The sequence below is a fragment of the Amblyraja radiata genome, chromosome 1 (assembly GCF_010909765.2).
Source record: "Amblyraja radiata isolate CabotCenter1 chromosome 1, sAmbRad1.1.pri, whole genome shotgun sequence".
Lineage (NCBI taxonomy): Eukaryota > Metazoa > Chordata > Chondrichthyes > Rajiformes > Rajidae > Amblyraja > Amblyraja radiata.
The window spans coordinates 60,366,978-60,384,179 of record NC_045956.1 but is presented as its reverse complement, the minus strand read 5'-3'; the positions used below and the strand labels follow the sequence as shown (position 1 = coordinate 60,384,179).

The 17,202-nt window shown below is 47.8% G+C and overlaps 1 protein-coding gene across 6 annotated transcripts in view; it reads left to right on the top strand.

Annotated features, from left to right (window-relative positions):
* Positions 1-17,202, top strand: part of unc5c (unc-5 netrin receptor C) — a 288,173-nt gene that overhangs the window by 177,594 nt on the left and 93,377 nt on the right. The window lies entirely within an intron of this gene.

Sequence of the window (17,202 nt, the reverse complement as noted above, 5' to 3'; positions counted from 1 at the left end):
ACCTGTATGTCTTTGGTGCATGGGAGGAAACCGGAGCACCCAGAGAAAACCCACACGGTCACAGGGAGAATGTACAAACGCCGTACAGACAGCACCCATAGTCCCGTGGATCAAGCCCGGGTCTGCAGCACTCTGCTGCCCTGCTGATGTGGTGCAGGGCAGCACAGTGCTGACAGGCATAAGATACGGGCATCTTCAAAAGCCTTAGGCCACGTATGAATAGAACTCACAAAAGATTTATGAATCTATGCTTTGTCCACATTAATTAGTAACCCAGGTTAAAGGCTAGGGCAGAGGCCCAGGCTGTCTGTGACTGATGACTCAATGGAATGCCAAGCCTCCCTCTGACAACAAACCTCGTTTAAAGTTTCATAATTGTGACCTAGGATCAACCATGAAAGAAACTAATGGGTGGCACATCACAAATAATAAATAATATTGAAACATCTTTCCATTGTTGCTGAATAAATACAAAATTAGGACATAGAACTTGGACTAATATTATAGTATGTAAAATTATGAGAGGTATAGAGAGGGTAGACAGTCAGGATCTTTTACCCTGGATGGAAAACATTAAATACTAGAGGGCATAACTTAAAGGTGAGAGAGGCAAAGTTTAAAGGAGGTGTGCAGGGTATGTTTTTTACACAGAAGGTGGTGGGTGACTGGAATGTGCTGCCAGGGGTGGTGGTGGAGGCAGTCACAATAGTTGCTTTTAAAATATGTTTAGATAGGCATATGGATCTGCAGGGAATGAGAGATACGAGTGATGTGCAGGTAGATAAGTGATGGCATCACGCTCAGCACAGATATTGTGGGTCGAAGGGCCTGTTCTTACGCTGTACTGTGCTATGCTATATGCTCAGAGCAGTACAATCTGAAGAAAGATCCCGACTCAAAACCTTACCCGATCCATGTCTTCCATGGTTCTCATCTGTACGCAAGTGATCCATATCCCTCCATTCCCCGCATATCCACGTGCCTATCCAAAAGCCTCGTACTTCCCAATATCATTTCTGCCTCCACCACCATTCCAGGCAGCTCGTTCCCGGCATTCACCACCTTCTCTGTACATCTCCTTTAAACTTGGTCCCTCTCACCTTAAAGCTATGCCCTTTAGCCTTTGACATTTCAACCCTGGTGAACGGTTCTGACTGTCTAACCTACGTATGCCTCTCATAACTCCAGAGAAAATAGTTGTTGACCTTCTTCAGACTGATTGCATTAAGGGGATGAAAGCTGGAAAGAGGAGGTAGGGACGGGACAAAGCCTGGTGAGTGATAGGTGGGTACAGAGAGGGGGGGGGGGTTGTGATGGTGGTGATAGGCAGACTGGATAGAGCGGATGTGGAGAGGTTATTTCCACTAATGGGAGAGTCTAGGACCTGGAGGAAACCCACGCGATCACAGGGTGAACGTACAAACTCTACACAGCCAACAACCGAGGTCAGGATTGAACCCAGTTCTCTGGCGCTGTGAGACAGCAACTCTACCCGCTGTGCTGTCACTATTGTTCAGCGCCCATCAATGGATGGGATAAAGTACAACATATCTCACCGTTCACACTCAGATGGATGATAGTTTAGACTTTAGATTTTGGAGATATAGCGCGGAAAATGGCCCTTTGGCCCACTGAGTCCACGCCAACCAGCGAACACTCTGTACACTAACGCAATCCTACACTCTAGAGACAAGTTACAATTTTACCGTGGTCGATTAAGCTACAAACCTGTATGTCTTTGCAGTGTAGGGCTGAAACCCTTCTTCAGACTTGCACTGCGCTGAAGTTAGGATTAAACCCCATTGTTAGGATTCAACACAAGTCTCTGATGCTGTAATGCAGCAACTCTACCGCTGCGCCACCGTGCCGTCCCTTCAGCAGGGATTTGGGCCAAATGCGGGCAAATGGGACCTCATGGTCAGCATGGAGTAGTTGGGCCAAAGGGCCTGTTTACGTACTGTGTGACTCCACGACTATTGGTTTAACTTGGCATTGTGTTCGGCACGGACGTTGTGGGCCGAATGGCCTGTACTGTTGTGTGTGGCGTGGTGGGTGGTGATGGTGATGGTGGGACTGTGTGCTCTGATGCTTCTCTCTTGTTGCACGTAGTGGATGGTGGGTGGACGGAGTGGAGCAGGTGGTCAACATGTGGGATGGATTGCATGCACTGGCGCTGGAGGGAGTGCACGGCCCCTGCCCCTAAAACCGGTGGGAAGGACTGCCACGGACTCGTGCTAGACTCCAAAAACTGCACCGATGGCTTATGCATGCAAAGTAAGTGAGGAGGCAAACCCTCCAACCCCCCCTCCTTCCCCTGTAGCTAGGTTTGGGAACAGCTCTATCCAAGGCTGCAAGAAATTGCAGAGAATTGTGAACGTAACCCTGACCATCACACAAACCAACCTCCTTTCCATTGACTCCATCTATAACTCCACGCTGCCTTGGCAAGGCCACCAGCATAATCAAGGACTAGTCTCACTCTAGACAGTCCCTCTTCTCGCCTCTCCCATCAGGCAAGAGGTACAGAAGCGCGAACACCTCCAGATTCAGGGACAGTGTCTTCCCAGCAGCTATCAGGCAACTGATCCGTCCTATCACAAACTAAAGAACAGTCCTGAGTTTTCATCTGCCTCATAAGAGACCCTTGGACTATCTTAATCAGACTTTACTGGACTTTATCTTACACTAAACGTTATTCCCTTTATCCTGTGTCTGTACATTGTGGAGAACTCGACTGCAATCATGTATAGTCTTCTCACTGACTGGTTAACACGCAACAAAAAATTATTTTCACTGTACCTCGGAACATGACAATAAAGTGGCAATTTACAGTGAAGAAGGGTCTCGACCCAAAATGTCACCTATCCATGTTCTCCAGAGAGGCTGCCTTATCTGCTGCATTATGTCAGCCCCAATCTCAACATGTCCCAGAGTGTTATCGAGTCAGCTACCCACTCGTGAAGTCAAGAATCTCAGCTTCCAATATGTGTGGGGGTAGGGAGAAGCGAGAGACTGCAGACCATCGATTACCCGTGCACACTAGTTCAATGTTATCCCACTTTCTCATCCAGTCCCTACACACTAGGGGCAATTTACAGAGGCCAATTAACCTACAAACCTGCACGTCTTTGGGATGTGGGAGGAAACCGGAACACCCGGTGGAAACCCACATGGTCACAGGGAGAAGGTGCAAACTCCACACAGACAACAGCCAAGGCCAGGATCAAACCCAGGTCTCTGGCACTGTGAGGCAGCAACTCTACCACTGCCACCCTAATGCACAAGATGCTGGAATCGCAGAAGAAGAATAAGCTGGAGGAACTCAACGGGCCAGGCAGCGTCTATGGAAGGGAAACAGATATTTTGTGTCAACACCCTTCATCAAGTCTGTACCCTTGCTAGACCATGAGACCTATTTACATGGAGACGGAAGGAACAGCAGGTGCTGAAATCCTGAGCAAAACACAAAGTGCTGGAAGAACTCAGCAGGTCAGGCGGCATCTTTGGAAATAAAGTAACGGTGATGTTTCGGTTTGAGACCTATCTTCAGACTGAGAATTAGCGGAGAGTGAAACTACAGATATGGAAGGGTACAAAATAATGTATGGGGTGAAAAGGACAGATCAAAGCAGGCGATGAGCATCAAAATCTGGAATGTTTCATTGTTGGCTGAGGGGAAGAGGATCTTGCTCTCTCCACCTCCCCCTTTGAGGGTGCAGGCAAGTGGGCCTCAATGGGCATACGTACCTCCTGCTAGCAATGGTTCAATGGTGCTTTTACTGTCGCCTACAAAGTGCTTACACAGTGAAATTATTTTTCATACAACCAGTCCAGTAGAGTATTGCTTTATCCCCGATCCAGGATTAGCAAGTGTACAGAAATAGTCCACTGAGCCCGCATGCAAGAAATGTCATGTTTTGGCGATATTTTTAAAGTCCACACTCCAGTTCTCATGTTCCAGACCAGTCCCAGGCTGTGGCGGGGCCTCCAGACTTCACCTTCCTTGGACAGCACGTCCCTTTCCTCGCCCGTCCACCTTTCGTCCCCGGGGGAGCTTACAGCAGCTGACCTTGAGGGCGTGGTAGATCCGATCCCGGATCCCACCGGCCTTGATCCTCGCCTGTCGTCGCTTGGCTCCATCTTCCGTGTCTCTGGTCTTCAGGGGGGTGAGCAGGGGCGGGCACGGAGGCCTTCCTCCCCCTCCCAGGCCGCTGGTACGCCTGGTCCAACGAGGAGGGACCGCCTGGGCGACATCCTCCGCAGGCTGCCATTCGCCGGGACTTCAGTCCGGGCGACCGCGGGGGACCATCTCGACAGGGTCAACCTTGAAGCCGTGAACCACCGGGTCTTCCATTCCATTCTGTTCGGTGGAGCAAGGACCTTGACCCCCTGCACGTGTCTCACATGCTCCAATATAGCCTGAAGTCTATAGACTTCAAAGGACCAGGTCTAGATGTACAAATCCAAGACTGTGTTCAGGTGGAGGCTCAAAGTGCTGGAGTAATGCCCCTGTCCCACTTAGGAAACCTGAACTGAAACCTCTGGAGACTTTGCGCCCCACCCAAGGTTTCTGTGCGATTCCCGGAGGTTTTTATCAGTCTCCCTACCTGCTTCCACTGCCTGCAACCTCCGGCAACCACCTGCAACCTCCGGGAACCGCACGGAAACCTTTGGTGGGGGCGCAAAGTCTCCAGAGGTTTCCGTTCAGGTTTCCTAAGTGGGACAGGGGCATCTGTTGGGCTTCATCTCTAGAGAACATGGATAGGTGATGTTTCAGGTCAGTACCCAAGAAGGGTCCTTAACTGAAACATCACCTCTCCATGTTGCCAGAGATGCTGCCTGACCCGCTGAGTTACTCCAGCACTTTGTCTTCTTTTTTGTAAACCAGCATCTGCAGTTCCTCGTGTCTCTGTGTGCAGGTGAACTGGGATTAACAGCGTTCCCAATTCGCACCTCTTCTATCCTAATACTGTTTTGCGAGGATGTTGTCAGCGCTCGAAAGCCTGGGCTATATGGGGAGGTGCGCAGACTAGGACTTTATTCCTTGGAGCGCAGAAGGATGAGGGGTGATTTTATAGAGGTGTACAAAATCATGGGATGAATAGATCGGGTAGACGCACAGAGTTTCTTGCCCAGAGCAGGTGAATCGAGAACCAGAGGACATAGGTTTAAGGTGAGGGAGGAAAGATTTAATAGGAACCTGAGGGTGTACAAGGGGACATGACTTGAGAATTAAGGGACTGAAGTTTAGGGGTAACATGAGGGGGAACTTCTTTACTCAGAGAGTGGTAGCTGTGTGGAATGAGCTTCCAGTGAAGGTGGTGGAGGCAGGTTCGTTTTTATCATTTAAAAATAAATTGGATAGTTATATGGATGGGAAAGGAATGGAGGGTTATGGTCTGAGCGCAGGTATATGGGACTAGGGGAGATTATGTGTTCGGCACGGACTAGAGGGGTCGAGATGGCCTGTTTCCGTGCTGTAATTGTTATATGGTTATATGGTTATATGGTTACACAAAGGGTAGTGGGTGTATGAAATGAGCTGCCAGAGGAGGTAGTTGAGGCAGGTGCAGTCATAACATTTATGAGACATTTAGACAGGCACATGGACAGGATAGGTTGAGAGAGATATGGGCCAAGTGCGACCAGGTGGGACTGGTGTAGATGGGGCATGTTGGTCGGCATGGGCAAGTTGGGCCGAAGGGCCTGTTTTTTTTTTTCTCTCTTTCCTCCTTTTCTCCCGTTATGTATTATGTTTACATATTCTGTTGTGCTGCAGCAAGTAAGAATTTCATTGCCCTATCTGGGACACATGACAATAAAACACTCTTGACTTGTTTTCACGCTGTGTGATTCATCTCCAGCCTTTGTCTAACCCTCTGCCTATAGAAACCGCCCTCACCAGTGTCCACCTACAAGGTCAGGTTTTGTCATTTCCATCTCACTTCCAACTTCCCCCCCACCCCTCCCACCACCACTACAATCAGTCTGAAGAAGGATCCCACACTGAAAAGTTACTTATCTATGTTCTCCACAGATGCAGCCTGACCCACTGAGTTACTCCAGCACTGTGGGTCTTTTTTGTTACAGTGTTTCCAGAAACTCCTTCAGCCTTCACAAATGGTCTTGGATCAATGCCAGTTAGTTCCCAGAGAGGCCAATTATCCTGCAGACAATTTTGTAATGTAGCAGCTGTACCGTCATGTTGCAGTTGTGCGCAGATGTGGAATAATGTGTTCAGTTTTGGTCACCCTGCCATAGGATAGAATATCACGAAGTTGGACAGAGTGCAGAGATAGATATATGAGGATGTTGCCAGGACTCAAGGGGCCTGAGCTATAGGGAGTGTTTAATTTAGTTTTGTTTATTGTCACGTGTACCATGGTACTGTGAGGAGCTTTTGTTGCGTGCTGTCCAGTCAGCGAAAAGACTATACATGATTAAAAAAAGGTTTAGAAGGAGGTGCCAAACGTGGGTAAATGGGGCCAGGTTAGATGGGGCATTTTGGTTGGTATGGCCGAGTTGGGCCAAAGAACCTGTTCCATGCTGGTATGACTATGATTGTATGACTTTTTGCCTGCGTGACTATGAAGGAAAAATAGTGGAGAGATTTCAATATGTCAATTGTATTGCAATGAGGTTACTGGTGTAGAGAAGCCCAGAGCATTACTGCAGAAAGTTGACAACACAGTGGCGCAGTGGGTAGAGCTGCTGTCTCACAGCGCCAGAGACCTGGGTTCGATCCTGACCTCGGGTGCTGTCTCCATGCACATTCTCCCTGTGATCGCGTGGGTTTTCTCCAAGTGCTCCGGTTTCCTCCCGTGCCTTGAAGACGTGCGGTTTGTAGCTAATTAGCGTTCTGTACAATTGCCCCTAGGAAGTGGATGAGAAAATGGAATAACATAGAACTAGTGAGAACGGGTGATCGATGGATGGCATGAACCTGGTGGGCCGAAGGGCCTGTTTCCTTGCTGTACCTCTAAACTAAACTAATGTAAACCCGTCATTCTTTGGCCAATGTCTTTAGACTTTAGAGATACAGCGTGGAAAGAGGCCCTTTGGCCCACCGAGACCATGCCAATCAGTGATCACCCCGTACACTATTTCTATCCTACACAATAAGAACAATTTATAATTTATAGAAGCCAACAATCCTACCAACCGGAACATCTTTGGAGTGGGATGAAGCCGGAGCACCCAGAGAAAACCCTCATGGTGACGGGGAGAATGTACAAACTCCGTACAGATAGCACCAGTGATCAGGATCGAGCCTTGGTCTTTGGCGATGTAATGCCCCTGTCCCACTCAGGAAACCTGAACGGAAACCTCTGGAGACTTTGCGCCCCACCCAAGGTTTCCGTGCGGTTCCCGGAGGTTGCGGGTGGTTGCCGGAGGTTGCAGGTAGTGGAAGCAGGTAGGGAGACTGACAAAAACCTCCTGGAACCGCACGGAAACCTTGGGTGGGGCGCAAAGTCTCCAGAGGTTTCCGTTCAGGTTTCCTAAGTGGGACAGGGGCATAAGGCTGTAACTCTACCACTGCGTCACCATGCCGCCATGTCTTTAAAGTGAGTCGCTAAGGTAGCTTCCTGAATATTTTCGGGAGCAGATTAGGTGGTCGAGAAGGAATTACATACTGTACCTACATACAAAGTGCATTCAGTGAGTAGATGAAATATCCAGTCACAATCTGCATGGACGTTTTGCTAATGCAAGTAATTCGCACTGTTGGGGATTAGAATTTGCTTTCCGACACCTGACATCATTGGAGAGTTGAAATTGTTAACTCTGTATATTTGTATTGTCAATGGCGTTCTGAATGATTTATGAACGATCAGAATTTAATTTAACTGTTGTTCATTGGTGATTATAAACAAGTCTCGCTCCCACCCATCCAGCCAAATGAGATCCATCTTGACAGATTAAGATTTTCCATTTACGGCCTCTGATGATGAATTGACATTCTTAAATGCACAGAGGAAAGATTGTTTGCAAATGAGACCCTTGTAGAATACATAATTCATTTGGCAAATAAACTGTCAGCCTTCTGGGTATTAAACATGAAAGTAGTTATTAACTTTAGATTGATTTTTACTGGACTACCAGTTTTAGGTCACTCTTTATAATTATTAAACTAATAGATTAATTTCTGGGCTAAAAGAGGTTCAAAGGTTTCAAAGGTCTTTTATTGTCACGTGTACCAATTAAGGTTCAGTGATATGCGAATTACTATACAGCCATATGGGGGAAAAAAGCAACAAGACACACAACTACATTAAAGTTAACATAAACATCCACCACAGTGGATTCCCCACATTCCCCACTGTGATGGAAGGCAATAAAGTCCAACCTTCATCCTCTTTATTCTTCCGCGGTTGGGGCAGTCGAGCCATCCCCCGGGGCGATCGAAGCCCCCACGCTGGAGGTTGAAGCCCCCGCGTCGGGGTGATCGAAACTCCCGCGGCTTGGAGTCGGTCTCAATAGACAATAGACAATAGGTGCAGGAGTAGGCCATTTGGCCCTTCGAGCCAGCACCGCCATTCAATGTGATCATGGCTGATCATCCCCAATCAGTACCCCGTTCCTGCCTTCTCCCCATATCCCCTGACTCGGCTATTTTTAAGAGCCCTATCTAGCTCTCTCTTGAAAGCATCCAGAGAACCTGCCTCCACCACCCTCTGAGGCAGAGAATTCCACAGACTCACCACTCTCTGTGAGAAAAAGTGTTTCCTCATCTTCGTTCTAAATGGCTTCCTCTTTATTCTTAAACTATGGCCCCTGGTTCTGGACTCCCCCAACATTGGGAACATGTTTCCTGCCTCTAGCGTGTCCAAGCCCTTAATAATCTTACATGTTTCAATGAGATCCCCTCTTATCCTTCTAAACTCCGCAGTCTCTGACCAGGTCCGCAAGCACCCATGGTTGGAGCTCCGAGGTCGACCCCGGCAAAGGGATTGCGAGCTCCACGAAGTAAGTCCGCAGGCACCCGTGGTTGCACTGGGAGGTGAGATTGATTAGGATGAGTCTGTGTTCATGCTTCACTGTGATCCCAGTGAATTATACAAGATCCTGAGCAGACTATCCAGGGTCAATAGAGAGTGAACACCTGTTTTAACCATTCTGGATTTTAGTTATAGTGGACGAACTTACTATCGGCTGCTGACGCCACCCTTGGCTTGCACCCTCTCCAGGCCAGGCCTACTGCCATCACCCCCGGCTCTCACCGCCTCCCGGCCACTTCCAGGCCACCCCTGCCTCCGCCATCGCCGACCCTCACCAGGACTCCTGCCACCATCGACTCCGCCAAACCTCGCCTCTGTCCCGGCCACCAGCATGCCTGGGCCGTCAACTCACCTGGATTCCTGGTCCAGTTCCAGACCGAGAGTCTGAAGAAGGGTCTCAACCCGAAACGTCACTTGTCCATGTTCTCCAGAGATGCTGCCTGACCTGATAAAAGTTTGTGTCTCTTTGTGTATTAACCAGCAACTGCAGTTCTTTGTTTCTGCTACTTACACAATGATAATCCCTTGCTCAGTTATAGAGGACACATTCCAAACACATACAGCTTTGTAGGTTAATAGGCTTGTGGAAATTGTCCCCAGTGTATAGGATAGTGTTCGTGTATGGAATGATCGCTGGTCGGCGTGGACTGGGCCAAAAGGCCTGTTTTATTGCTGTACTTCTAAAGTAAAGCACCAAAATTCTGGACTTCTCATTAACTTGAGGAGCTGCATAAGGCATGATGATAGCAAACAAGTAGTCAAACAATATAACTGATTAATGTGCTGCCAGGGGTGGGGGTGGAGGCAAACATGATGGTGCCGTTAAGGAGGCTTTTAGATAGACACATGGATATGCAAGGAATGGTGGGATATGGATCAAGTGCAGCAGATAAGAGTTGGAGAAACAAGGAACTGCAGATGCTGAATGACACAAAAGGACACAGTGCTGGAGTAACACAGCAGGTCACGCAGCATCTCTGGAGAACATGATAGGTGACATTTCCTGTCGGGACCCATCTTTAGGCTGATGTGAAGTCTGACGAAGAGCCCGACCCGAAACATTACTTATCCATGTTCTCTAGAGAAGCTGCCTGACCCAATAAACATTGGTCTTGGCATCACATCCAGCTCAGACTTTGTAGGCCGAAGGGCCTGTTCTTGTGCTGCACTGTTACTCTCTCTCTTACTCCCTCTCCCTCTCCCCTCCATATCTCTCTCGCTCCCTCTCTCCCTCCCTCTCCCTCTCTCTCTCGAAGCTCCACAGTGTTCCAGTCACCACACAGTTGCAGCTCGCTGCGCCCTTGGCAGACAGTGGAATGGAGTGGTTGGGAATATTGAGGATGGCTGATGACACATCCACCTGTCCAGACATCCTAACCATTTTGTTCAATTACTTTAATGAACTAAGTCGATTGATTTAATTTTTATGCTGCAACACGCAGTAACTGTTAAAACCCGGGATCTAATTTCATTAAATGTACATTTATATTCATTATTCCAATACTGTTTGAGAAATGGCAAATGATTGCGGGCATTTGGGTTTTATTTGTTAGTCATTGGCGTCCTCTTGTTGTAACTGTCCCAAGATACTCATCAGCAGATAATAGTCGTCAGTTCCACTGCAAGGCAGCAGTTTGTGCCTGTCCAGTGAAAACCAGCTTCCTACACATTTTGTCTGCTCCACTGCACAATCTCCTCACGTTATGCCAACTTTAAGTAGTTCTCCCCCCCCCCCCTGACTGACTCTAACAGCAGCCAGACAGTGCTCTTCTTCCGACATTGTTTTAGGATCCACTTTGTGAACAGGAATAGATCGTGTAGACGCACAGAGTCTTTTGCCCAGAGTAGGGCAATCGAGAGTCAGAGGACATAGGTTAAGGGTGAGGGGAAGAAAGATTTAATAGGAACTTGAGGGGCAACTCTTTCACACAAAGGACAGGATGTGCGGAGAACAAGCTGCCGGAGGAGGTTGTTGAAGCAGGGACTATTGCAAAGTTGAAGATACATTTAGACAGATACATGGCTAGGGCAGATTTGAGGGATCTGGGCCAAACACAGGCGGGAGGGACTAGTGTAGATGGGGCATGTTGGCCGGTGTGGGCAAGTTAGGCCGAAGGGCTTTTTTTTCCACGCTGTATGATGCTTGTGAGGTTATCCACTTTGGCGGCAAAAACAAGGCAGATTATTATCTCAATTGGGTTAGGTTAGGTAAGGGGGAGGTGCAGCAAGACCTGGGTGTCCTTGTACACCGGTCACTGAAAGTTGGCTTACAGGTACAGCAGGCAGTGAAGAAAGCTAATGGAATGTTGGCCTTCATAACAAGAGGATTTCAGTATAGGAGTAAAGAGGTTCTTCTGCAGTTGTATAGGGCTCTGGTGAGACCACATTTGGAGTATTGTGTACAGTTTTGGCCTAATTTGAGGAAGGACATCCTTGTGATTGAGGCAGTGCAGCGTAGGTTCACGAGATTGATCCCTGGGATGGTGGGACTGTCATATGAGGAAAGATTGAAAAGACTAGGCTTGTATTCACTGGAGTTTAGAAGGATGAGGGGGATCTTATAGAAACATATAAAATTATAAAAGGACTGGACAAGCTAGATGCAGGAAAAATGTTCCAAATGTTGGGCGAGTCCAGAACCAGGGGCCACAGTCTTAGAATAAATGGGAGGTCATTTAAGACTGAGGTGAGAAAAAACTTTTTCACCCAGAGAGTTGTGAATTTATGGAATTCCCTGCCGCAGAGGGCAGTGGAGGCCAAGTCACTGGATGGATTTAAGAGAGAGTTAGATAGAGCTCTAGGGGCTAGTGGAGTCAAGGGATATGGGGAGAAGGCAGGCACGGGTTATTGATAGGGGACGATCAGCCATGATCACAATGAATGGCGGTGCTGGCTCGAAGGGCTGAATGGCCTCCTCCTGCACCTATTTTCTATGTTTCTATGATTCTATGACTCTATGGCAGCGTCCCAAGTAGTTTGGCTTGCAAGGTACATACGACACATTACAAGTTAAAGTGGCTCAACGGCAATGAAGTTAATGACAGTCATCAGCATCAACAGGAAAGCGTTTTTTGGTAATATTAACATCTGCCAGCCCATTACTTCCCCAGTGATGTTCATTTTTGCCATTTGAAAACAAAATGCCCTAATTTGACACAAGATGACATCTACCAATTCGAAGGTGCAGAAAATCACACTTATGACCTTATGAATCTCGCTGTTAACTACCACTCGCTGTGAAAACAACTCATTGATTCATAGTCGTACAGCAATTAAACAGGACCTTGCCCCATCTACACTAGTCCCACCAGCCTGTGTTTCGCCCATATTCCTCCAAACCTACCCTATCCATGTACCTGTCTAATTGCTTCTGAATCAATGCAATAGTCCCTGCCTCAACAACCTCCTCCAGCTGCCTGTTCCATACACCCACCACCCTTTGTGTGAAAAAGTTACCCCTCAAATTCCTATAAAATCTTTCCCCCTTCTCAAACTCACTGCAATCTGTACACTCTGTACTTAAGTATAAATTTGCCTATGTATAGTAAGTGTAGGAAGGAACTGCAGATGCCAGTTTATACCGAAGAAATACATAAAGTGCTGGAGTAACTCACCAGGTCAGGCAGCTTCTATGGAGAAAAAGGATGGATGATATTTCAGGTCGAACTTTTTGACCCGAAACGTCATCCATTTTTTTTCTCCAGAGATGCTACCTGACCCGTTGAGTTACTCCAGCACTCTGTGTCTATCCGATGTAGAGTAAGATTTTTATAGAGTCCTACAGCACAGATACAGGCTCTTCAGTGCAATCTACTATTCTTACACAATTGTACCTAAAGGGCCTGTCCCACTGTACCAGGTAATTCAAGAGTTCTCCCGAGTTTCCCCTGATTCAAACTTGGAAAATTATGGTAATAGCCGCTCGTAGGTACTCGGGGCTCTCGTGGACATTTTTCAACATGTTGAAACAACTTACAACCGCGTTTCCCGAGTACCTGCCGTTAGCGTTACGAGCCGCTAAGAGACGTCCCGAGCTCCGACGTACCCGCTACGTACATTCTACGTACTTACCATGAGTTTGATTTTTTTTTTTAAACTCGGGAGAGCTCTTGGGTAAACTGGTAGAGTGGGACAGGCCCTTTAGTATGATTGTGCCTAAGTATAGTAAGATTTTTTTATAGTCAAACAGCACGGAATCAGGCCCTGGTCCAACTTTCCTGTGCCAACCAACATATCCCATCTGCACTAGTCCCACCTGCCTGAGTTTGGCCCATTTCCCCAAACCTTTCCTATTCATGCACTTGTTCAAATGTCTTTTAAGTGTTCGTAATTCATAGGAGCAGAATTAGGCCATTCAGCCCATCGCGTCTACTCTACAAGAACATTGGTTTATTGAACTATAGACAGATAGATTCATAGAACTGTACAGCACAAGAACAGGCCCTTTGGCCCATAATGTTTGTGCTGAACATGACGCCAAGACCAACTCTTCTCTACCTGCATATAATCCTTATCCCTCTATTCCTTGTGGATCCAAATGTCAACCCGAAAGCCTCTTAAACGCCACTATCACATCTGCCCCAAACACCAACCCTCGCAGCACATTCCCAACACCCACCACTATCTGTGGAAAAACCTCCCTGCACATTTCCTTTAAACTTTACCCCTCTCACTGTAACACTGTGCCCTCTGGTCTTTGATGTTTCCTCCCTGGGAACAAGAGCTCTATCTGACAACCCTATGTATGGCTCCCATCATTTTATATACTTCTCTCAGGTCTCCCCTTAGGTATTAGTTACAACGAGAGGCTAAGGAAGAGGATGACGATAAACATGTCAGAGCAGGATTAGGTGAGGGAATTATCGTAATTTAATTAGGTCCCACCCCATCCCTCATCTTCTGCCAGGCTTTGTCCTGCCCTTCTACTCCCCTGGCTTTCTTTCCCCTCCCCCACAAACAGTCTGAAGAAGGGTCCCGACCCGAAAGGTCACCTATCCATGTTCTCCAGAGATGCTGCCTGACCCGCTGAGTTGCTCCAGCACTTTTTTTGATAAAGGTTTGAGATGCTGTTCCCATGAACAGGAGAGCTGTTGGCACAGAGGGGAAGCACGGTGGTGCAGCGGTGGAGCTACTACCTTACAGCACCAGAGACACGGGCTCCATCTTGACCTTGGGTGCTGTCTGTACGGAGTTTGCACGTTCCACCTGTGACTGCGTGGGTTTTCCCCGGGAGCTCCGGTCTCCTCCCATGCTCCAGAGATGTGCCGGTTTGTAGGTTAATTGGCTTTGGTAAAATAAATTGTAAATTGTCCCTAGTGTGTAGGAAAGTGCTAGTGTATGGAGTGATTGCCGTTTGGCATGGACTTGGTGGGCCGAAGGGCCTGTTTCCACACTGTATCTCTAAGGTCTAAAGCTGGGAACCAGAGGACATAAGTAACAGACACATTGGAGGGATGAAAACCATTTGTTTCCGTGCAGTTAATCACCGTGAACGGCAACTAAATTAAATTACTATAATTCCCTTACCCATTTTTGCTCTGATCTCTTTATCTTCAACCTGCTGAATTGTTCAACCCAATCTCAATGTCTGCTGAAAGAGCGAAGACTCATCTTCCAACTTGGCACCTTGCAGCTCTCAGGACTAAGATAGATTAGTTTATTGTCATATACCACAGGGTGCAATCAAATATCTTGCATGCATGAAGCACACAGAGTAAACAGGTAATGCTAAATACAATAATAAATACAGTGATGAATGAAAACCAGCTGAATGGTGCAAGATTGGAGGGCAATCTAAAATAATGCAGAAAACTATCAAATACAGCCATGCAATAACTGAAAGAGTAAGTGGCTGCAACTCCGGGAAGGAGGTGTGAAATAGCTGACTGGTTCAGGAGTCTGATTGCAGTAAGACCATAAGACATGGGAGCAGAATTAGCCCAATTAAGCCCATCAAGTCTACTCCCCCATTCGATCATGGCTAATCTATTTTTCCCTTCAAGCCCATTCTCCTGCCTTCTCCCTGTAACCTTCGACACCCTAAAGGGCCTGTCCCACGAGCATACGACTCCATGCGGCAAGCGCGACCTAACGTGGTCGCTTGAGCCGTACGGCCTCGCGGGGCCGGTCCCACTTCGATCGCCGGAGCCGTATGGAGTTGTGCGGAGCTGGTCCCGACATCGCGCAGGGCTCCGAAAAACTGACCGTGTTCATAAATTCCGCGCGGCAACGGCCTGCAGGCCCGCAGCCGCCTCGACGCTGTACGCACCGCCTCAATGCCGTACGTCATGCGCGAACTTCCTGCGGACTTCGCTCGAACTTCATGTCACTCACTCGGCCTCCTCGCGGCCACCGTTTCTGGTTTGGTCGCGCTTGCCGCATGCAGTCGCATGCTCGTGGGACAAGCCCTTTAGGTCGCGCTTGCCGCATGGAGTCGCATGCTCGTGGGACAGGCCCTTTTAAACTTCGGTTCCAACCTCCCTTTGGCCCAACTTCCCACACCAGACAATATTGGCCGGTGTGGGCAAGTTGGGCCGAAGGGCCTGTTTCCACACAGTATCGCTCGATGATTCTAACCAAGAACCTATCAATCTCTGCCTTAAAATACCCAATGACTTGGCCTCCACCGCTGTCTCTGACAATAAATTCCACAGATTCACCGTCCTCTAGCCAAATAAATTCCTCCTCATCTCCATTCTGAAAGTACATCCTTTTTATTCTGAGACTGTGCCCTCTGGTTCTACACTCTCCCATTACTGGAAACATCCTTTCCATATCCACTCTGTCCAGGCCTTTCATTATCCAGTAGGTTTCAATCCATCATCCTTCAGAACTCCAGCGAGTACAAGCCCAGAGACTTCAAACAGCGGGGGAAAAAGCTGTTCTTCTCTGGGTAACTGGGTTTTCAAGCTCCTGTATCTTCGCCTAGAAGGGAGAAAAGGGAATGTCCAGGGTGGCGGGCATTCTTGATGATACCTCCAGCATTCCTGATGCAAAGCACCATGAAGATGGACTGGATGGAAGGAAGTGAGGAGCCTGTGATTGACTGGGCCGTGTTTACCACTCTCTGCAGGTTCAGGCGGTCAAGAATGCAGCTGTTGCCGTCAATGGGCTGAGATGCATCCCGCCAGAATACTTGCATCACAGCTTGGTTTGAGCTCTGCCCAAGACTGCAAGAAATTGCAGAGAGTTGTCGATATAACCCAGTCCATCACACAGACCAGACCTGGTCATTGACTCCATCTACACTTCACGTTGCCTCAGGAAAGCAGCCAACTTAATCAAAGACTTGTCCCACCCCGGCCATTCCTTCCTCTCTCCGCTCCTGTCTGACAGAAGGTACAGAAGCTTGAAAGCGCGCACCACCAGACTCAGGAACAGCTTCGTCCCCTCTGTTATCAGGCTTCTGCATGGTCCCTCCATAAGCTAGGGTAGTGTCCGATTCACCTCTACCCCATTGCGGACATTGGACTTTGTCCGTGGAACTGGTGCGCTACAATGCTGAGAACTATATTCTGCACTCTGTATCTTCCCCTTTGCTCTGCCTACTGTACTTGAGTTTGGCTTGGTCGTATTTATGTATTATTTCTGATCTGATTTGATAGTATGCGAAAGAAAGCTTATCACTGTATCTCTGTGCACGTGACAATAATAATCTTAAAACTAAACTTAAAGAGTCTTAAAACTAAACTTAAAGAGTCCTGTGGACATGACAAACTTTCTCAGTTGCCTAAGAAAGTAAATGTGCTGATGTATTTTCTTGAACATCTCATCAATGTGGTGGGACTAGGTTAGGTTGCTGTTGAGACAGAACAAGGTCATATGGACTAGAACAAGATGGAGCTGGAAAGTCGTACCATTTTATGCAATGCTCCTCTTAAAATAGTAAAAATAATCCTTTAATATGATTACAATTTATCACCTATCTGTTCCAGACCTGGTAAAGTCATTTAAATCCAGCACTGAAATTCTCCACACAATCAGGACAGCACAATGGCATAACTGGTAGAGCTGCTGACTCACACTGCCAGAGACAGCGTGGGTTTCCTCCAGGTGCTCTGGTTTCCCCCCCACTATTAACCTACAAACCCGCATATCTTTGGGATGTGGGTGGAAACCGGAGCACCTGGAGAAAACCCATGTGGTCACAGGGAGAATGTACAAACTCCGTACAGACAACACCCGTAGACAGGATCAAACCCGG